Consider the following 23,543-nt stretch of genomic DNA (forward strand, 5'->3'; position numbering starts at 1 on the left):
GTGTGTGTGTGTGTGTGTGTGTGTGTGTGTGTAAGAGAGAGAGAGAGAGAGAGAGAGACTGATAGTGGCTATGGAGGGGCAGAGAGGCTCATGGGAGTTGTGCTAAGGGCCATAGTATCACTCCACTGTCTCTCAGGGCACATTGTTTATGCATGGGGCCACGTATGCAGCCGGCACAGACACTCACTGCATACTCCCAGAGACACTGTGAGGCTGTTTGTGTGTGTGCTCGCGTTCCTATGCGCCTATATGAAAGGGCCAACAGTATGTGTGTGTGTGGGCATACATACTTTTCGTTTATGTTTTCTAGTGCGTGCGCATGTGTTTGCCTTTATGTGTGTGTATGAGGCGGCTCCCTTCACCATTACAGCCCGGAGGCGGACCGTGATCTCATCCTCTGGTCTCCGTCTCTGACGTGTCAGCACCCTGCCGGCCATGTTGTTCACCTTCACAGTATTTATCTCTTGTCTCTGGAAAACTGTTCACACAAAAACGTGTAGACTTTTGCATATGTATGTGGTTGTCCGTCGTTGCTTGTGTGTTTGTTAGAGTTTGATTTTGTGTGTGCGAGTTTGCCAGTCAGACAAATGGAAGGTCAAGTGCTTATGGCTGTTATCTCCCCCTCCCTGCTGCCGTCTCCCAGAGAGAAACAAGCTTGTGCCAGATGTCCTGTTAACAATCACCCCTCGGTCCTTCCTGACTTCTCCTCCATTTCTCTCTTTTCATCCTGCGTTTCCTCATTTAATTAACTTCTTCATCCAGTAAAACGCTGTGACAAGGACCCTGCTGGCTGTGTTCGGCTTTCTCACACATTAATGAACACATTACTGACCCAGTGCATACACTCTGTTCTGTCCCCCTTTTCCGCTGCAGTAATTGGGTTGTATGGTGGTCATCTTTGGCCATTTACACACCTATGCAATTACACCTGTACATAAACAGTGTTCTCTTAATCTCTTGTTTATTTTTTCTTTTGTGTAGTGAGGCATAGGCTAATTATAAACTATTGGCAATGTGTGACTATGTATATAAAACAATTTACAAAGTATCATATATAATATAAGTAGAAAGAATGAAACATTGACAATGCAATTTTTTGTTTTCAGGCTATTTTCCTTAATTGATTATGATATGATATGAAATAATGAACATAGTATTCCCTTATCAAAAAAAATTCATTTCATGATTACAGCATTTTCATCGGACAAATCCTCATCATTTTTGTACCACAGAAATCAGGACATTTTTGTAACAAAAAAAATTGTTTGTTTATATATCGAATAGAGAGAATGCTTTTGATTACATTAAGTGTTTTCCTGGTGAAATATATCTATGCAATATATGTGTAGTCTGCAGTCAACAAATCAAGAATAATGTACAATTAAAGGGTAGAAAACTATACCACCTTTTTTACTTATATGCACCCTTTAAAATATATGCAATACCCCTAATTATAATACTGTCCAAAATAAATTCAACCACAGTGTTCAGATGTTAAAGCCCCAGTTGTCATTGATGAATATCAAGCCACTAAAATAAGATGCCATGAAGTAACACAGGTCGTATCTGGGCTACTGCACTCTTATGTCATAATCTGCCTGGCCCCTGTCCAATGTACTACCTCCCTTTTCCTCTCAATAGGTATTGTATAAACTATCTATGTATGCACTGCACTGATGTTGCAATGCATTATGAAATGCCATTTCTCTTCTGTGAGTGTCTGTCAGGAGTAGCTTTGAAAGAAATGTGTCATTGCAGCCTTGACAACAAGGTGGCACTCTGCACTAAGACAAATCCCCTGAGGCTTTTATATCCCCCAGAGGACACCTTTAACCAGGGGAAGAAATGGGGCGAAACAAGGAGAGAGAGAGAGAGACACTGACAAGGAGAGGGAGACTGAGAGAGAGCCCTGTGCTCCTCTGAGTCTGGATACAGTGTTTGAATGTGATGCTACAAAGACGCTGTCTTTCCAAATACTTAGGTTGGCTTAGTGACTAGTGTCTGCCCTAACCTGTGTACATGTGTTTGTGGGTTTGCATGCTTGGGTGTATAACGTGAGTAATGAATAAATAATGTACAGTTACAATGGAGATACTATGCTTAGGGCTATCAAAGACTGACCAATTAGAAACATGCTCACTTTCACACAAGCTTTAAGGGTGAGATTACTGAGTGAGCCTCACTTCAATTAGGCCAGAGACACATTTTATTCTCTCTAATAATCAATTAAGCAAAAAATATTATGAGATAATTACGTTTGCTTTTCAGTGATGATAAACATATTTTAAGAGAAATAACCAATAATTATTCTTTCTTTTTAATATGCTTTTTGTTAAAATGCTTGATAAAGTAAGTACAATTCAAAGAAGAGACTTTGTGTGTGTGTGTGTGTGTGTGTGTGTGTGTGTGTGTGTGTGTGTGTGTGTGTGTGTGTGTGTGTGTGACGTGTGAGTGGCATGTCACTTCCTATCCTCTAAACAAAGTCCAGGTAGCGGTGTGTGATGGTGCTGCTTTCACTGGAAAGAGATCACTGGCAAGTACGCCCAGAGCCATCTGCACCAGACCTCAGACTGCAACATCTGTGATGCACACACACACACACACACACACACACACACACACACACACACACACACACACACACACACTAGGCCGATCACAATCCCATGAGAAGTATACACTTCTATGTGATGTAGCTGTCATATACTGAGCATATGGCGCTAACCCTTCCCCCCAAACCTTAAGGTCCAACGTCAGATGTGACAAGCTATGTAGAATTAGTCTCAATTCTTCTTTGTAATAAATGGTAGTTATTCACATTATGCTGAGGTCACTCTTATAACAACTGTCAAATTAGGGCGCATTTTGATTTGATTGCCCAACTACGTGCGGGGAGAGCCAATGATGAGTGATTTTCAGCCTGCAGTTCAATAAAGCCTGATTTGTAATGGCTACATTGAGTTCAGTCGATGGTCGAGGTCATTTGAAACTTGTTCTCCCACACTCAGAGCATTCAGCATGTGTACAGCAAATTCTATCTTATTTAACCTTAGTCGCTAACATGTCTATTCACTAAATACAGCTACAGTACCTTGGGCTGAGGGTATAAATGAATGTTGTGAGATTCGAATCAAATAACATGTCATTTGTTACGTATTCGGAACTCTGCTTTGATAACAGTGGCTGTATTTAATTGTTTGTTTCATTTCACAAACACATCAGTCTTCTGGGCCCGGTGAGATTCTCATTAGTGAGTAGAAGTCAAACATGAGCCCCTAAAAATAAACACAAGCCAGACTATTGGGCGAAGACATACAACGGTTTCAATTTCAGTTTGACGTTTTTTCACTGAACCTTGAAGTCCTGTACGACTTATGGTAAAATCAGTTTTTTCTTTATATGCTTTTTTTGTTTGGCTTGAAGAATCAAAAACCTTATGTCTGTACTACTTCTTTAACATTATTTGTAATACTTATATTATAACATATATATATGTTTATGGTGTGTGCATGCGTGCGTGTATGTGTGTATTGGCCCATGGTGTACGGCAGTCTGCCGGACAGAGACTAATCACCTAGCTGTAGTGGTGATTGCCTATTCGAGGGCTCATTTTTCTGTTGCTTTGAAAGCTGATTTGACTATTACCCAGATTCATTGTTAGGATTTTCCACTATTTAACTGTGATCACTGTTATTAGGACATCAGCTGCTAATGAACACAAAGGTTCTGATTGTTCTCTTGACTCAAATGAGATTACAAATGTAGCAGCAAGAAAAAAGTATTGTTGCTCTCTCAATGCCTACTTTTATAAGCTGTAATTTTATTGTACAACTATTTAGCCTGTTTTTCTTTTAGATGTTCTGCTTCTTTTTACACTTTCACAGGCCATTTTTAAGTTATTTTTTATATTTGTTGAGAACCAAAGAAAGTCTCTAGTAGTGATGTCTGCATTGAGTTGTTGCTACTGATCTCAATCCTTCTTTTCAGTCTTTTAATATTGAGGATCTGCCAAGTCCCGATCTGATACTTAAATGTTTCTATAATACAGATTCACATTGCACTTTGAAATGTGAGTAGATTCATTTTAGATATTATATTTGAGGCTGAGCAGGCTGGCATAAAGAAGTAGTTCCTTAAGGTGTTTTATACACTGTGTGTCCTATAGTTGTTTTATGTATCTGTAGAGAGAGCGGTTTCTGCAGTTGGACAGTTGTGTCTGGAAAGTTTGAGGAAGGTTTTGACAGCCTTTTCATCCCCAGCATGAGCAAAATACCAAATGTAGTTTTCTCACAATTCAGTACCTGCTAAAATTCACAGAAGAAATCAGTTGGAAAGCGACAAATCACAAACTGTCAGTCTTCTATACATACTATTCATTGAAACTTCTGGCTGGTTTTTATTTATTGTAGGCAGTAAGGTACACTGTTTTAATGCAACACATCAACATCCCTGGCCTCTAGTCTAAATGTTTAATTTAGCTTTTTACCCTTCTTCTTGCCTGTTTGTTTGATGGTGAGGGTCCAATTCGAACTTCAGTGTTTACCACTTCACCCCCCTTTCCCTCCTTCGCCTCTTGCTCTTCACCCTCCCCCTTTCTTCGCCCCTACCCCCAACCCCACCCAACAAAAAGTGAAAGTGCTGATTGCTTTAAAAGACCTACAGAAGCGTTGGCAGCCATTATCTATGGTTAGAGAAGACCAAGTAGCGAACCAGGCCTTTTATCCCGACGACTCCGCTCCCTCCCACCCTCCCCCCTGCTGGTTTGTGTATGTCAAAGCTGCGTAATTTGGCCCAACGTATGGCCCAGCGAGCCTCAGTTAATGAGGGGCTGTTTGAGAGTTAAATGCACATGAATAATCATCAGGGAGCTGGAGCTACGGAGAAAGGGAGCGAGGGAGAGATTTAGATATCAACACATGCAGAGGGGGTCGAGGGACTGAGTGATCAGAGACAGACCGTGTACAGGGACATGTAATGGTAACTGTGCTACATGTGCAGTGCTGAATGTTTCCTCTTTGAGTTTACAAATGTCTTTCAATACACATATTAACATCACTTTTATATGTTTACCAGTTTACTTCTTCTATTTTCAGAGTAATTTGAAGTTCCCGAAACAGAAAAAAAAGGCGAAAGAGTAATACAAATTTGACATTGAATTGAAAAAAAACAAACAACTGATGGCAACGCTGCTAATGAATGAGCACTCTTGTCTCTAACAAGGGAAGAAGATTTCACTTTTTTCCTTTTTCTCAAAGGGATGAGCACTTGTTTCTAAAATGGACTTCCAGGAAAAACGAAATAAATAATACAAGCCTGATGTTAAGCAGTGATGCCCAAGGATATGTGAATCCTTAGCGATGCAATTAGCTCTATTCAATAGCCGGCGTTGTGGCTTTGGCTGCTAAACAGCCTGTTGTTGATGTTTGTGGGCTTGTCAGGTGTTTGCATGGCTCATGGTGAGTGGACTCCTCTCTGTGGGAAGTAAACAACACGGTTCTATGAGGATCCAATAAGAACATTCAGGAATAAGAATGGATGGTACATATATTTCATCTAAAATTTGGTTTGATATATATGATTTACTGCTATTTTAATCATCTTTGTTGTCCAAAAATGTGGAAATTGGCTTAGAAGCTTTGTTTGAACACATAGTAACAACACGCTGTATGTTGACACTTACTTTTTTTGGTAATAGCTGCCTACCAATTATAGCAAGTTGAATGAAGCAGAACTGGAGAATAAAGAGCTGAGTACTGAATCCACATATTTTCCAACTGCTGATTTAACACACTAATTAGACCATGGTGCCGGGGTGTTTAAACACGCAGGGATCCCTGTGTTCCAACAAAGACTCACTCTGCCCAGCACCAGCTATCAAGGAGAAGGAGTGTAATGGTAGAAGTCAAAACAGGGCCATTCATTTGCTCTTGTTGAGCTAAGTGCATTCTTGGCTCACAGTCGGGGGGCATCGCACCAGACTGCGCGGCGAAAGCCAGAGAGCCCATTTGTGGAGGCAAATGTCACCGTGTCACACCGCCCTGCATCTCTGCATCTTTCCCTCTCTGGCTGGTACCCTGCCGTGCCCTTCAGCTGTAACTCTTTCTGTGTGTTTTGACATCTGGTTCCCCTTCTTTCTCTCACTGTATTTCGACCCCCTCGTCCCACTCTCATCATGTCCGTCTTTCTGTCGTTCAAATCAGTTACTTTCACTGAAGATCTATCTGCCTCAACAACCCTCCAAATGTTACCCTCACGGCTTAGTTTGCTTTGTCTCTACCTCTTTCCATTTGTATTTCAGCGCTACCTTTTTCGAGCAGTCATCATTCTGCCTCAGCTGAACTCTAAAAGCAGGTAGCTTTTCGTAACATTGAACTTCCCTCACAGTGCACTCATCCATCCTCTTTTTTCTTCCTCTGTCAGCTAGTGGACATTTCTGGTGTGTTTATAACACATAAAACCAAAGCTAAAGGAAAGTGATCAAGGCAAAGATGGAGAGTGATCTCCTTTATCCCTCCCATCCCTCATTCACCCTTTGCTTTTCCTCCCTTCCGCACTCGTGTGTCACAGACACTGTTTCATCTCTCCTGCGCCTGTTTGCATTGCAACCAGAGCGCGCCCCATGGTTTGCATGTTGCCACTCTATCACAAAACCAAACAGTGAGTGTGTGCTCTCGGCCTGGCAAAATGTTTTATAAGGCAGTAACGGCGTGTGTGTAGCTGCCAAGATAATGAATAGGCGACGCAGCTCATGCATGCTAATGTTATGTTGTAAGCAGTTTTGTTGACAAGTGCTAATACTTCTTTCATACTATCATCAAAAGCAGCTAATACAACAGCCATTACTCCATAGCACTCCATGCACGACATGATGGATTGTGACCTTAATATAGGTTAGCCGAGTTTTGAAAGTTAAACAACCTGCAATAAATCACAGAATTATTACAATGCGCTTTAATTGGTTAAGGACTGTTTATTTCCTAAAGAGGTAGGAAAAATTGGGTTTCTGCACTTTTTAATTTGCAAAGTGCATTTTCATTACAAATGGCAGTTTAATATTACCCTCCTTTGTCATGCAAAATACACAACACACTGGCAATCTATTAATTGGACAAAAATGCGGTGCCAGCGTAAATCTTCCTCCTCTCTCACTCCGTCTCCCTGTCTCTCTCTTTCCCTCTTTCTCCCCCTTTCGCTTGGTAAGAGCTGGTGACATCGATCAGAACCAGAGATCCGGTTGACAAAGTTTAAACACTCTCTCTCACTCCTTCCCTATCCCTATCTGCTGAGGAAAATACCACAACACATACATGCAAAATGAAGATGACGGGCCATTGTCTGCTCTATGTTAGTAGCTTATTAAGCGATAGTAAATATGAGGGACATGCTTGGTAATTATGTCTGCCCCCCTGTTGGTTTTGAATTTCAGCTCTTCTTAACAACAGTCAGAAATGATTAATACAGTAAAGGGTGACGCTGCTGCTTCTTTTTTTTCCTGCATTCAAAATGGACTGTGTGCTTAATCCAACATACTGTAATTGTAATAGGGTCAGGGTATCTGACATATTATGCATACACGCAAGCCACAAACCATGTCGGCAAATATTGGTGGGAGGAATTAATCCTGTATCCATTTTGTGGCTCGACTATATTTTACCCCGAGAGAACATTGCAATCTGTCTGTTCACGTCTTTGTGTGTTACAACACTTTAACAAGAAGACACTCATTTAAAAGGAAGCTAAATAGTCATAAATGTCTTAGTAATTTAGATACATTTGATTTACATCTAATGGACTGAAATAACTCCTTTCCCTTTTTTTGAACTTGATTGATCCCTTTCTTATTGATAAGTTGTCTGTTACCCCTGTTATCTGCAAGTTGTCCAAAAGCGTTTTAGGAAATGAGGTACATCTGATTTACAGTAAGAAGTGCACTTCAATAGAAAGGCTAAATACATCATGATCATATCTGATCACGGAACAATATAACAGCATAACTTTACTTTCTTTTTTTTTGCCTTGTTGCTGATTCAACCTTTGCAATCATTGAGTTTGCCTTTGTGTCTAATGCTGACGGTCAGAGTTTTTGACTTACAGTAATTCCCATTACTTCTCAGTTATCCTAAAAGTGACAGCTAAATGTGAAATTATCGGTACTATTTCGAATAACAATTTCTGCTATATGCACTTGTTGACATGTGGCACGTGTTTATCATGATATCTTTGGTAAAACAAATCACTGTATATAAGAGTCATTGGTGGGTTAACAGCTAATTCCATTTTTGTGTCTTTATTTAAATAAAGTTCACATATGGGTGAAAATGATGTGAATCTGAAAATTGAGACCAGAGTGGCGTATGACTCCCTGATGGCAGCATTACGACACGTTGCCAGCTGCTTTTGACAGGGAGCCACCCGAACATGTCACCGTGCTGTCCTGTGTCTCTAACCCCAGCCAAGGCACACACACAACACTCAACTCACACACACCCTATATCCCCCCGAGGCCATCACTCACCCGTCATTCTTCGATGCCTCGTAGACCAATCAGGCGCTGTCTCATGAGACGCAGTGTCACACATTTAAGGATGCATGACAAAGTGCTCCTTGATTTCCCAGTGGCCACTGTCTGCAGCCTGCACACGCTTCAAACACGCACAAACGTACACACACGTGTGCTCGCACTCACAACATGCTTACATATGTGTTAGAGGATGCTTGTCAAAGCATATTATATCAGCAGTAGATGAAATGCTGAGAGTTTTGCTTAACAGAGGGTGTCTTGGGTCCATTTACAACTATTAAAGACAATCAGATAAATTCAGAATTGTTAATAATTTCAGCCTAATTGAGAGTATTTTTATCAGGTGAATGCCAAATGTAACCATTTCTAAGTTAAGACAACAACTTTCTTCTCAATACTTTTGAGCCAATGTAGCACTCAGGCACTTTTCTCCCACCATACATCCTAGTATAAGTGTAATGCAGCAAACAAGGCCAGCCGCTGGGCACTAAAAGCATGAAGCTTTGATTCATATAAGCTGTTAGGCCATAACCACCCAGTCACCAGACTATTCCAGACCTCTCTTGGTTTGGCTTTGGACCCCGATTCATTCTGCAGCAGGAAAACATCCACGGCCCACCAGAACGCCCCCACCAAGGGAGAGAAGCATCTCTTTGATGTTTGACATTTTCGAACAAGGAAAAAGCTCAGTGGTTGACCTGTGTTCTCTGCATCTCCCCCCCGGTGTTTTTCTCTGTGTGTTTCTCTCTTCTTCACCTACTCTTTCTCTTATGTGTGTTTGTTGCATTGAGCCAGGCCGAATGATGGGGCGTGTTTGGTACTGCAGAATGGTTTTACTATTAGAATAGAGATGGAGAGAGAAAGGAATTAGTAATAGCAGTAGTCCGTTTAAGTTGTTCAGGTCTCAAAGTTACCTCTACATGACCCACAGAAACAGTGATTTTGTTCAGGGAAAAGGCATTTTGGACCCATTACTTGAGCCATTGTGGTTGTGCACTCATATGAAACAAGGCGGAGAGGATGGGGGTAAAGGCGAGAAAAGGTATAGCTCTAAAGCTCAATCGCAAACATAGCTTTTATGCTGGATGAAAGCCGAACTTCAATTGGTGAGAGCTTTCAGGGTTGTGTATGGGTTGCATTGAAGAAAGGCATACAGTAATGTTAGAAAGCCATTTGTGCCACACTTTTGCACAATTACAGCCTTTTCTCCGAAAATGCGTTGTTTATAATGGGTGACTGAGACAACAATTGCACTGGAGTAGCTTTGATGCTGGGTGCTCTGTGGAGAGTCACGGCACAATGCTCCAAACGTGACAATGAAGAAGAGCATAATCTTCATAAACCAACAGCGAATCGCCTTTTAACCGCCATTGTGTGTAGTGTGTATAATCATGAATAATACTGTATATGTTGCAAGTGTTTCTGTTTTTAGTCTTTGTATTTGTGAGGATGTGTTTGTGTGCGAATATCTTAGGTTTTAGCCTTTTCAAAATAAGCATAAAGTGCAGTAAGACAGACGTCAATCCTTCCACCTAAGTCCTCTATCAATCCCAACCATTTACTGGAGCATTTTCCATATTGACAACTGCCTGATGTCCTGACATCAGCTGTTGCGATGTCCCCATCTTTTCACCAGCTATATGAAACAGTTATTATTTGTTACACAATGCCCGCACTTATCCAAACCCCAACACGGTTCTAGGCTTACGTGAGATAAATCAGTCATAAATCAATTTACCAAACCGTATATTCTGAGCTGGCTTTGGCAACCAGGTCTGTTTTGGTAATGGAGTAATCCTTTTTAATAGAAAATACACACACCCACACTGTTCTTTTGACAGAGTTTGATGGATTAGCTTTTCTGCCGAATTCCATGGATGACATCCTGGAGTGGAAATCCAGGTGTGGCGATCCTTTTATTTATTTATCTTTTTCTGTTCTCAGCGAGCTAGATTGTTCAGACTGTGATATGCCATCAAAGGATAGCGACAGAGACAGAAGATTGTGTTCTTTAATATAGTTGTTTACAACAAAAACAGTGTATTGTAACTACATTGTGGAATATAACTACTCTGCAGTTTCACACAGTAGTACAGTAGTTGTAGTGATCTCCTAAATATTTATATATATTTGAACGATGCTTCTTTTACAAAAACATCTCCCTTTACTCATTCGTTTGCCAGTATACTCAATCATGTTAAATGCAATGCCGCCACTCTAACATGAATGATTCTCATTCTACCAATTATCCACAGAGGTGAACAGTTGAAATGGTTCAGAGCGTAATCTTCCAACAATGGGATTCGTCACCACCATGCTATTTGTCTTTCAACCACCCCTTTCTGCCTTGCTTCAGTTCACCACTACATCCTCGTTTTGATGGATCCACATCCATGGGGGGAGTGGGGGTCACGGTCAGGTGTTGCTCAGGTGCGCCGCAGACAAAGGCAAGAGAGTGCAAGTGAATCTACTGTGACCATATCTATTTATCTCCAGCCGCCTATGACTAAAACATTGGCTTTGGCCATTACGCAACTCTGTGCTATTTCCTTTAACCAATCGCAAGGCGTGACGTTGGAAAGTGAAAGTACCTGCAGCCATGTTACGCCCGGCCCCAGGCGTGACAGACAGTCCTGTGAGCAATCGACAGGGAACACCTGGGTAGAAAAAAAACAGCCACCCAAAACCAGGATCGCACACATTTTTAACTGCTGTCTGAATAGTTTTAAAGTATAAATTAGTTGTTTGGTCTTTTCTCCTTGGATTAGGGCCAATAAAAACAATAGGGATGGTTTAACTCCACTGGTTCATCTCCTTCTCTGGAACCAACTGCATCCTGATGCTGATTTGCTACTGCACAATGTGTTGTGTTATCCAACACATTACAAACGGATATAGGTAAAAAGACACTCAGAAGTGTGCACTTGCAGGACAGACATGTCATAATTGTGAAGGAGTAATACTGACTTGCAGGCACACCTTCTCACACACTTTACACCTAGAGAAGATCACTATCCTGATGATTTATAGATCCTAATATACAATTCTCAGCAGTGCTCTGGATGAGATGTCAGAATTGATGGCATGGAGACTTTTATTACCTGGTATGGTGTGTGTAATTAGGTTAAATAGATGGGGTTGGACACGCATGGTAAAGGCTACATCTTTCACCCCGGCTGGATTTATGGGCCACGCTCCGCTCTCTGAGGTCTGCTCTAATGCACTCATTTGCATGAGAGCACATGTAGCTGATGTGTGTATTACTGTTACGTCAACTGCTAAGCACAATGACAAGGGCCAGCTTATGAATAGTTTGGTTCAACGGTTGGCAACTGCCCGGCCCGCCAACTGCCTATTAGCTATGATATGAAAGCTGCCTGGCAAGTGTTAGATTGATACTTGACACGTCGAACAAAGCTCATTGTCATTATAATTACTATACGTTGAGTCTTAATTTCATGGTCGTCCATATTGCCAGCGTGATAGGACTGTCTGTTACTTACATCTTCAGTAACAGCTGTCTATTCAGCCAGTGTATCCATCCGCCTTTCATATGTTCAACAGTCTCAGAAATAAAGACTTCATAATGACTATAATCGCTTCATATAATTGTAATGCATAGCTATTGGTACAATTAAACTGTATTTTCTGAAGATACATACCACTTATTTTTCTTCATCCAGATGTCCAATCAAGTGTAAATCACAGATAAACTAATATCAGAGGACTATATGTGTTATGACCCGTTCATTGAATAGACTTTATAAGGAATCACTTTATTCCAGTTACTCTGTCATTTGCTGGAGGGTCCATCCCATCTGTCTGTTAAGGACAAGCAGATAATGAAGTGTATTTGATGAAGTAAGTTGATAATGAGAGCTAGCCGGTCAGCAGTAATGACAGTGTAGGAGTAGAGACAGTGGCAGTAGTAGCCTGCAGTGGTGGATGTTACTGTTCAGACTTTTCTGACCTTCACAGATTCCAGTTTCCCCTCCAATACCCATCATCAGATTGAATCATTGAGGAGGCGTGTGTGCTCGTACTGGCACGTTTATGGGAGTGTGTGTGTACGTGCAAATGTGCCAGAATGATCTCATTCACCAAGGTCTCCCCCTCCTAGTTTGGGGGGAACAAAAAAAATTGTCTTGCAAAGAGGGACGTTCACATTCACACGCATTCATGCACACAACCCGCCTCTAACTCCAAGGCCAAGCTATTGGCTTGGAGCATCTGAACCATGTTACGCTAGACACATGCATACACACATACTGTACAGGCCCGTACTCCCATTTCCTTGAACCTGCAGCTACTTGGCTGTGCATCAGGACGAGCTCAGTTAGCCCTCCATAGGGATGGAGGGTGCATAGCAAAGCAATTTGTCTAATATATCCTCTCTAAATGTATGTCCATCCAACTGTATTTATTTTGTATCTTGCATGCACATGCACTTTTATCTTCCCCTTATTCTCTTTTACTCTCTTTTTACTCCATTTCCACCTCCTAATACACTACTTCACGCTCACCACTTTCTCCCTGTTCCACTCTTCCTCTCCCAGCACTACCCCCCCACGCCCACCCCCTAACCTCCCAGGCTAGGAGACACCATAGAGGGGTCTGCTGAAGACAGGGCCCATTGACAGGCCAGAGTGGCAGTAACTTATTGTCTATTGATGGAGTGTGACAAATCATGTGGGAACGCAGGGGTGCATGGCAGTGAGAGCCAGGGTGTTGAGTACGTGAGTGTGCCTGCGTGTGTGCGTGCACCTCAGATGTGTGTGTCTGTGTATGTGCCCGCATGTGTTTGTGCCTTTTTGTGTCTATGCCTGTGTGTGTGTTTGAGCGTAACGTCTTAGTGTGAGGCAGGCGGGCATAGCCGGGACCCTTCACAGCTCATTTAGCCTAAATGGGGCCACCTGGGTGGTGAGGGAGCTCAGCAGGGCGGCCCTGGCCCTCTGGAGCCCTGCTGACAGCCCCCAAATATAGGGGCTCCGTCGGCCTATTAATCAACGCAGCCACTCTGACAAATCACCACAACTATGACCTAATGAGAAGGGGAGAGAGGAAGGAGGGAAAGTAAAGAGGTAGAGACATAAAAGAGGAGGTGGAGGGGCCCATGGTGTAAAGGGACAAAGGTGCAGGGGGTGTAAGCATGGAAGCTAAGAAGTGACAGAGCGCCAAGGCTTAATGAAAAGGAAATGAAAGAAGGAGCGGCCTGACACAGTGACTTGTAGTGCTTGCCATGGGGGTTAGCCACGAGGTAATGAGAGGAGAACGCAGTTGTCATCCGAAGCTGATCCGGGGTTCTTCAGTCCTACTCACAACAAACCAATTGATTTGTTATGAAAGAGCAAATCATGCACTCCAAAATGCTGCAGAGTGGATTAGCAAACACCCGCTCAGCCACCACTGGAAAATAATTTAGACTACAAATACTTTCTCGACACTTTTTTTGCAGATGCTTCAGAGCAAATTAGAAGTGAGAAGACATTTGAGTTTGAAAGCAAACAACATTGATGTATGTCTCCTTCTCTGGTTCCCACCCTGAGGTGAGCTAGCATCTAATCTCTCCACTACCAATCTCAGGTCCAAATCACATTAACCGGGATCAGAGGTGAAACTGGAGCTTTTCAACAGCAGCCTGTTCTCACTAATGAACCCCCATGGCCATCCACTGCATATTACAGCCACACAGAGTGAGGGGGAGAAACTTTTTTGCAATAATCATTATGTAATTGCGCCATGCCTGGGTTCCCATTGCCCTGACATTTTGAAAGCTCGATAGCAATATCTTTATGCTTCTCTAAAGGGAATATGTTTGGAATGGCTGTACTGTATATGATTGATGGTTTTCTGAGGCTAAGCAATCTACTTTATTGTAATTATATAGTTTAGTGTCCGTCTGAAGTTTATTCTAGACAATACTAGTTTATTTGCGATTCGTTTTTTTTTTCAGAACCCAGATTTACCTGACTGACCTTGACTTTGTTTTTATAAGTTACCCACTTGTAAAGTCACTTAATCAGGACAATACAACTCCAACGTTCACCTAATTCCAACACCTTTCTAAGAATCTTCACAACATCTGCATCGAACAGAACTTTACTATTTTGTGGCCAATTAATATGCAGCTGACCACTGAACACTATAGTGAATATTCAAAAGCAGCACCTTCTTATTGACTTGTATCTGTCTGCTGTGCTGTCCAGCCATGGGATCTATGTGATAAACTAAGCCCAGCCTGTCTGCTCCATCGACTGGCCCAGGATGGAAGGCCCACAGAGAGGATGCACAACTGCATGCTCCTTCCATCCATTACCTAGTTATGGTAACGCAACATGGCATGAGCTTCTGAGTCTGTTAAACAAAAAGCCCCATCCACACGTTCATAAGTAAATACACACAATCCGTTCACGATTCACGCTGGCTCATTGATAAAGGTATAATCCAGATATGTGTGCGCCATCCCCTAAGGATGCTTCACAGCTTGTACGAAAGGCATCTGTTTGCTCAAGGTGACTAAACTAAGACACTTTGGAAATGGATTAGCCCTATTTGTTCTGCTTTGTGTTTTTCTGATGCTGCTTTGGAATCAGCAGTTGGTGCTTTTGCTTGCTTTCTCAATCAGTGGTTGGTGAAAATGATACAGTTTCAGATGATGCCTTTGTTTGCTTATTTAAACTAGCTCTTTTTATGTTGTATTACAGTTGAATGATATAAACACTCGTGAATCAAAATCCACTGATTATAAGGATTAAATCTGTCTTCTGATCCAATGTACGGTCGGACAATTACTGTACCTCCCCCTACAGCAGCTGCAGCTACAGTACAACATGCTCCCTGAATGCAAAGTGAGAGAGACAATTCATGTATAGAAAGATGAATACTACATATAACAAACTTTATATATAAAGTGCATTCTCACTTTTGCAATGGATATAACGTCTGCCTGTTCCATGTATTGTCACTACATTGTTTGTGTCAGTATATTGATGCCACTCTATTTGTGACTCTAATTCCTCGACATTTACTGTATTTGGGGAATAACATAAATCCGATTTATTTTCAAAATGAAATCCATCTTTGTCAGTGTAATGTTATTTTGCCTGGATTTTAATTAAGGCCTTTGTGATGGTCCTGCCTCTGTCCTACTTTCTTTACTCCCCACTGATTCAATCTCATGGAAAATTCTTATTGACATGTGGGCAAGGTCACCGGGGAACAAATGCCAACTTTTTAACAATTTTCTCTCAAAAGAGACCAAATGATTGATGTCATCTGACATTTAGTGTTGATGATGGCAGCCTCAGCCAGTAAAGTAGCGTGTTAGTGCCCCTCACCTCCTTTTATGACTCGCTATACAGCGCGCTAGTACATTAATGTCAATAATGTGCTTAGCTTGTTCTAGCACATTAGTGCAAGAAAGAAATGCAAGTGTGGGTCTGTACAGTGCAAATGCAAAGCAGGGAAAACTTGCATGGATAAAGGTCTAAAAAAAAAAAAAAGTCTACTCGGTTTGTTAAGCTTGCATTAGTTGTCTTTTGTGATATCATTGCCTGGAACCAAATCATGAATGATGATGTTACCTCGCTCTTTTCATAGAATTTGACAATGTTTGTATTTTCTTTCTGTGAAAAATGCTACACTGCCAGAGGGCTGTGTGTAAGTGTGTGAGTGTGTGCATGTTTGCTCTCCCGAGTTGACAATAGACCTTTACAGCATCAAATCCCTACAAGGTGAGGCACAACTCAAAAACATCTTTTCATCGCCTTCCTTATCTCTTTCACACTGCTGTTGGCAGCAAGAAGAAGAAAAAACTGAGAGAGGAAGCATTATAATTTTATTATTAGGACAGAGGGGGTAAAATAGAGCACATGCGATAAGGATCTAGAGATTAGGATGGAGCAGAACAATAAATTATGCAAAGTGTTTGAAAACACATACAGCTATAATTAAGTGCCATTTGATTTTAAATGAGGTGACAGCAAGGATTTATTTATCTCCTTAACCCCCTAAAACCTCCATTAGCATGGTAGAAAATGAACTGTTTGAACTGGTAAGAGAACAAGGCACTGATCTGATAAACAATAATACACACACACACATACACACACACACACCCACATATATAAAGGAAGGTGAGATCAATGTCTGCATGGACTAATCAGTTCATTGCAGGCCCCGCAAAACTACGGGAGCCCATAGCTAATAATNCAACACACACACACACACACACACACACACACACACACACACACACACACACACACACACACACACACACACCCACATATATAAAGGAAGGTGAGATCAATGTCTGCATGGACTAATCAGTTCATTGCAGGCCCCGCAAAACTACGGGAGCCCATAGCTAATAATGTCATTATGAATGGCTGCTGTATTTACAGGATGGCCCTCGGTGAGGATTTCCACACCAACTAGTGTTGGTTGGTTCCAGTCGGTTGGTTCAATCATTTACCCACACTGTGCAACTATCGACAGGAATTGTTTTTTATTCAAATAAAAGTTTTATTAGATGATTTAGATTATTTGGGTACAGGATCCAAAGCATTTCCCCCTTCAGGAGAGGAATGTGACAACACCTTCTAATGCTTTTGTTTGACGTTACATTATAGCATGCATGAAATAAATATCTGTGATTGGTCAGGTATACCTTTGAAACAGTGACTCTTGATTTGGTGCGCTGCAGTGTGGATACTGAACCGTATGAAAAGTTATACGGAGTCCACAGACTTACTAACAATTATGGAAACTTTAAATGCATGTTGTTTCATAGCTGTGAATTTGGTCTTGTCTTTAGACTTAACTTGTGACATTACCCTCAATGTGGTCTTTTGATTTGTGAGAAGGTTGCAGTGTCGTCAATTTTATTCCAACATATCTGCTTGTTCTTCAGCCCGATCTCTCACCATTAAATCAACCGTACTAGCAACTTGCTCAACTAAGCCACAACAGCATCCATAAAAAAGTAGAACATGCTGAAATATGCAATTTATTCATAGTGGCTATGGAAATGATGTATAGCGTGGTTTGAATAGAAGTTTTGCCAGATCAATGTCTAAGAGCGAGGCCTTTGTCTAAGAAAGTCACACTCTCTCAACCCTCAGCTCCTTAGTAGATTTCACAGTTTATATTATGCACAAATGACAAAGAGAACATACTGAATAAGTAATAGGCTATTTCCTGGTAGCACATTGAGGTGAAATCACAACGAACATCTTTTTTTTCCCGCTCTGTATGCTGTTCAGTGGGGAGATTGCATGAGTGAATGCTTGTTCTCAGTGTTTGTGCATGTGTGTGTGAAGAGGGCACAATCTAAAGCTACTGACTGTTTATCTGAATCAGCTTTGTTCATTAATTCATGGGTGATATTTTATGCATCTGGTGACAAAGTTTAGAGAAGTAGAACCAAACACAAGACACTGTGGGAGATGGGAGGCTTCCATGATTGTTCTGTAAAGGAATAAGTTGAGGAGGTTGCAAATCTTCTGGCGGCAGATTAAGTTGGACTGGTCAGTAAACGGTTTGAAAAGGATTGCGGAGAAATGCTGATAAAAGAGGCTATGACTCACATGCTGGAGACAGTTAGGTTTCGTGTGGTGATTGTCTGCAAAGTAAGGCTGATTACTGAAGAGAAGGTGGTTCTTTGTAGGAAACTGGTGGACCAAGGCTGGAAAAAAGCTTCCAGGTATCAGAAAAACGTGTTTATTCAGAAACAAATAGCAATGAGATCATCAGGGGAAACTTGATGAACTGATGTGCCTTGAAAGACTGGAAGCATTAGAAGAAATCGAGGAGCAATCAGGGAAACTGCTTGGATTAAGGCAATCTATAAAGAACAGGAGGTGGCATGTTGTGCAGAAAACACAGTCCATAACATTTTGGGTTGGTTTGAGGCTTTGTCTTTCTCCATATTAAGCTTTTGTATGTGCACATTTATATGCGTATGTGCGCCATTTTCCCCAAAGTAACTGTCTGCTCATTCTCCGCTAGTTTTATGTCCTTCCTGCTACTTACTTTCTCTCTCTTTGGCTCATGGGGGAAGTCAGATTGCCTCTGCTGAGATTTTTGATCCCAGAAACCTGCAGGCACACTGGAGCCACTAACAGGTACGCCTACCAACCTGTCTTCCAGGCTGACTTACTGACTGCCCTACTAACTTAGCCTCCCCTCGTTACTGCAGTAGCGTACAGGAGGGAGGTGATGGAAGGAGGCTGAGGGGGGTCATGAGGAATATGGGGTATATAATGGTAGGCTGTCATGCTCAGATAAGCATCTGTTTTAAAAAAAGTATCATTTTAGTCCTGTCAAAAGATCAGAGTGTAACATCAGAAACGCATTAATGAAAGACATAGATGCTGGTCAGATGGACAAGATTTATTTCAAGTCGCTTCTTCTTAGAAATAATTGTTGTGCCACATGTGTTTGAGAGGCGGTTTTAGAACAGCTGTCTGACATACACAGGACACGGCTGACGGGTGCATAGGTGGTTGGCTCCCTTAATGAAGGGCCTTGCTGTAATGATTCACAGTAGCTCAGGTGAGGGAGGTCAAACACACACACACACACACACACACACACACACACACACACACACACACACACACACACACACACACACACACACACACACACACACACACACACACACACACACACACACACACACAGGCTCGAACACATGCTCACATTTCTCCATGTAACAACCTCCTCTTGGGTGCTGTTTCAGTGAAAGGTGCCAGCCTGCTCAGCTAAGCTCCTAACAAGAGCCAAACACTCTGGAAACTGAAGAGTAAGAAAAGAAAGGTGAGGTGAGGGGGGGAGAAAGGGAGGTGAGGAAGGGAGATAAGAGGAGCAGAGAGCTGTCAACCTCCTGGGACATGTGCAGAGCTCAGTGTCTATGTGGATCAGTCAGCTACTCTGCTGCACTGACCAGCACACATTGGCTGTGTGGATTTGGCAGGTGTTTGGTTATTTGCTGTTGTCTGCATGTAATAATACATACTCAAACAGTATGGATCCTAAATTGGACCTCACCTTGTCAAACACAAACAAGGCCCCTCACCTCTTTCTCCCCGGAGCAATATTTGATAGATCTTACCCACAGAAGCACAGCGAGCCTATTTGAGGAATGTACCAAACTGTGTCCAATAGACTAGTACTCACAGTCACACTACGGTGGACAAGCAGCCTAACGATGTCTGAAATACCAGGACAACTGCTATGATATGCTGTGATAATTGCTACCCTCCTGTCCGTAGTACAAATAAATGTGGAATCGGTGGGCAAACACATTAATATGGAAATGTCTACATTAATTCGGAGCATGGTCTAAATTATTCAGTAATTAAGCCACTGCAAATTTACACAAACTTTCCCCCTGGATGACTGGAGAGACTAGTGAGGATTTGAAATATGTGGTCACATGATGTGAATGCAGAGTCATTTCAGTCAGTGAATTCAGGCACAGCTTAAAATGTGGTTGGACAGGCTCCGCTCTCATATGAAATGTGTATGGCTATCGACATTTTACTTGGCTACCTTAGCTGAACTGACTGTTAACTAATATCAGCATGTTAGCATTAGCCTTCATTGAGCACTGCAGATGCTTAAAATTACTTTCTGAAATGCAGGTTTCAATGGTGAAATAAGCCGACAAATAACTAAAACATTCTAAATAAAAACAGCTGACTAACAATGAGCACACAACCAAAATTGAATTTACTTACATTAGTGATAAATCAACAGGTAACTGAGACATACAGTTAAGTACACCATCCTTTTAGAATGTTATTTTCACTACAGATGTATAACACTTTCTATTTCCCTCTGTCTCTCTCTGGGTTTGGATTCCTCAGGATTAATGTGTGTGTGTGTGTGTGTGTGTGTGTGTGTGTGTGTGTGTGTGTGTGTGTGTGTGTGTGTGTGTGTGTGTGTGTGTATTCTATTTAAGGAAAAGGCCCTTTGTGTCCTGTGATGTGCTGGACTTATCATTTCTTGGATTTGGAGTTTAAACCACAGTGTGTTTGAAGTTGTGTGTTTGTGTGTGGCTCGGCGCAAGCACTTGTGAGTATGTATGTGTGTGTGTGAGCATGCATGCCCCTGAGCCTGGGTGTGTGTCTAAGCCAAAGCACGTACAAGCGTGTCAACTTGTGTAACTGTGGATGTCCTTTCAAAGGGCCTTCACAGATCTGTCCGGGGCCCTTTGATCAGGCCTTCTATGACTCGCCTGCTCTCGACGGGCTGCGTGCTGGGTGGGAGACAAGGCTTTTTGGACATGGATGAGACTGGATTTAACCCACACATTTATACGCACACACAAACCTAAGCATCAACGCATAAAACCACATATTGAAGAATTTAGATAATGGCTTACTGACATTTACAATAGTGGCGAATCACTCAAATGTGATAAAGTATGTTTTAAAAAGACGCAGTGAACATAATATGCAACGATGCAGATGTGTGTGTAAGATTGTGTGTGTGCATGCCTTTGTATAAGTCAAAGTGTTATCACGAAGTTAGAAAGTAATACAAATAATACGCATCTCTAAAGGATTCGTTTTGAGTTGGTTAGTAGCTGCAATTTCAATTGTGTCATCCTACCAAGTATTGTAATACTGCATTGTTGATATAGTCATTTGCATTGGTCTATATTGAAAGCAGCAGCTGCAGAGTAAATCTACCGATTCATGTTTACTTGAAAAAAGATTTGCTTTGATATCCCATGTTTGTGTCTCCTGCTGATTAAGTGTGTGCCTTGTAGCTTTTGAGAGGACATCAGTTTGGATTGAGATGGATCTCAGGTAGGGTCTAATACTGAGTGGCATCACCGCACCACACGGACATACTGTAGACCTGACACTGAATTGATCTGACAATAGAATGGATCAGTGTTGCCGCTAGTAAGTCAGAAGGTAGAGCATAATCCCCTCTGTCAAGTCTCTGTCTCGTCAATATTCAAATCCAGCCGGCTGTCCAATGGCTGTCAGTTACAATCTCCCTCTGGCTCATGGCCTAGCACAGGCACATATCCAAATTGAATTGGAAGTTTGGCTTCTCAATGGAAATCGAGTCTAAAAGATGACCCTCCTGCCCTATATTGTTGACTTGTCAGTTGCCCCAACTGGACTATATTCTAATGTACAATATCTATACTCAATTTTTCCCTTTTTTGTGTTTCCCTAAGTGGCTTTTCATTTTGCTTTTAGTTTTTGTATAGCCGTTGTCTAGCTCTGATTTTTTTTCACTTGAATGTCAGAGGTGATTTCAAGGAACCATGTAGATTGAGATAAAATATTTGGACAGGTTGTCTCGCAAATTGTGACTTTGCTTTCTGATGAATTTAGCCCCAAAATGGCTCCTGACTATGTCTTTGTGCTCTCTCCTGTAATGACGTATTCCCATACATTCTGCCTCTTTGTAACACACAAGGCCATGTGTTGTAAGCGTGAAATAAGATAGTATGGACTTCTGCTAAATTATATATCCTTCCACCAATCCCCCTTTCCCCTTTTTTTACACATCACCTGAAATCAGAAAGAAGGAGCTGCTTGAATTCTGAAAAGTTGTTGTGGTCAGGCTGAAGAGGTTTATCTATTGCATGCTTTCTCTGGGGAGGACTGCTCACTCTGAGCTGTCTAGAATGTAGTTGTTTCATAAATCGCAAGTCTTGATACATTGATGCACGTCTCTTTTTTCAGAGACGTAGGGTGAATGTGAGTGTCTTGGTTAGTGCGCGATTCTCTTGTCAGTTATGAACCCATTCTGTGATGTGGACTGCTGAGAAAAGTTCATTCTTTACAGAGAAACTAATTCATGTTTTTGTATATTTCCAGGTGTTTACCCCAAATGAGTGGCTTGAAGATGTGTAGACATGTCAAATAATGTTCTTTCACTCAAAGTTACCTGACTACAGATCTAAAACAGAAAGTGGTTCTCACTAGGGTGAAAATGATGGGGGACATTTAACCATAGCCTCTCTTTCTCTCTGAATCTCTCTCTCTTGTTCAGTCCCTCTCCTCCTACTACTGTGACACATGTCGCCCTGGCTTGCATGGAAAGGCCTGACCTTTGGAAAGTTTAGCACTTTAAATATTTAGGCTTGGGTTATGATGGATCCTCCAGGCCCCGCGGCAATGTGCGAAGCCTCTGATTAGGGCTGCTGTCAGAGTCATTTAGCCGAGTGTCTGGCTGTCGGTGGCGCTCTCTGTTTGACAGGCGAGCCTTTTAAACAAACAGCGGTCCCAGTGGCAGAGCAGGCAGGGCACCCAGCGCAGCACAAACACCCAACACTCTGAGAGAAACCACTCAGCCCACTGACAGCTGCAGAGGAAACCACTGGCCACTGTCTCTCATGATCTTCCAGGCACTTTGTTGCTTTCTTTCACACAGTCTATACTTGTACCTCTGCCTGTTTTCATTTTGTCTCTGTTCCTTTTTGCTCCTCTCTGTCGATATGTTTTCTTCATCAGAGTTTACACCTGGTCTTTGTTATGCTCCGTCTCTGCAAGCTGCTGAAATCAAACATTAAAGTTTCATCTGTGGTGTGTGTTGAGTAAGATTTAGTAAAGTAGGTGATTGCCAGATCATCTCTGAGCAGGGCTTATGCTCTTAATTTGTCAAACATCCCTACTTATTATCGGCTGAAAATCAGGATGGATGCTCGCTGCCTTGTGTCTGCATCGTCCCGTGATTAGGACAGCTTACATTGATGTTCATGTTGAAATACATCTGAGCCAGCCTTTTCATCTCATTCTGAGACAATCTCCCGTGGCATCAATCCTGTAAATATATGAGTCTTAATATGTGTGTCCTATTCTGTATTCAGAGGAAGAGCCAAGTCAGCAGCTCCAGTATTAATGCATGAGAAATGAGTAGAGCCCATAAGAATTAAAGGGTAAGACTCCCCTTATTAAGATGTAAATTCTGAGGAAAACTTGCAGAAATGAGGATACAGGGAAGTTATTGTCAACTTTAGCCTACTTATGCATTTCTAAGAGGC

The 23,543-nt window shown here is 41.8% G+C and overlaps 1 protein-coding gene across 1 annotated transcript in view; it reads left to right on the forward strand.

Annotated features, from left to right (window-relative positions):
- Positions 1–23,543, forward strand: part of kiaa0825 (KIAA0825 ortholog) — a 116,573-nt gene that overhangs the window by 90,157 nt on the left and 2,873 nt on the right. The gene's annotated exons all lie outside the window — the stretch shown is intronic.

The sequence above is a fragment of the Notothenia coriiceps genome, unplaced genomic scaffold (genome assembly GCF_000735185.1).
Source record: "Notothenia coriiceps isolate Sejong01 unplaced genomic scaffold, NC01 NC01_scaffold00024668, whole genome shotgun sequence".
NCBI lineage: Eukaryota > Metazoa > Chordata > Actinopteri > Perciformes > Nototheniidae > Notothenia > Notothenia coriiceps.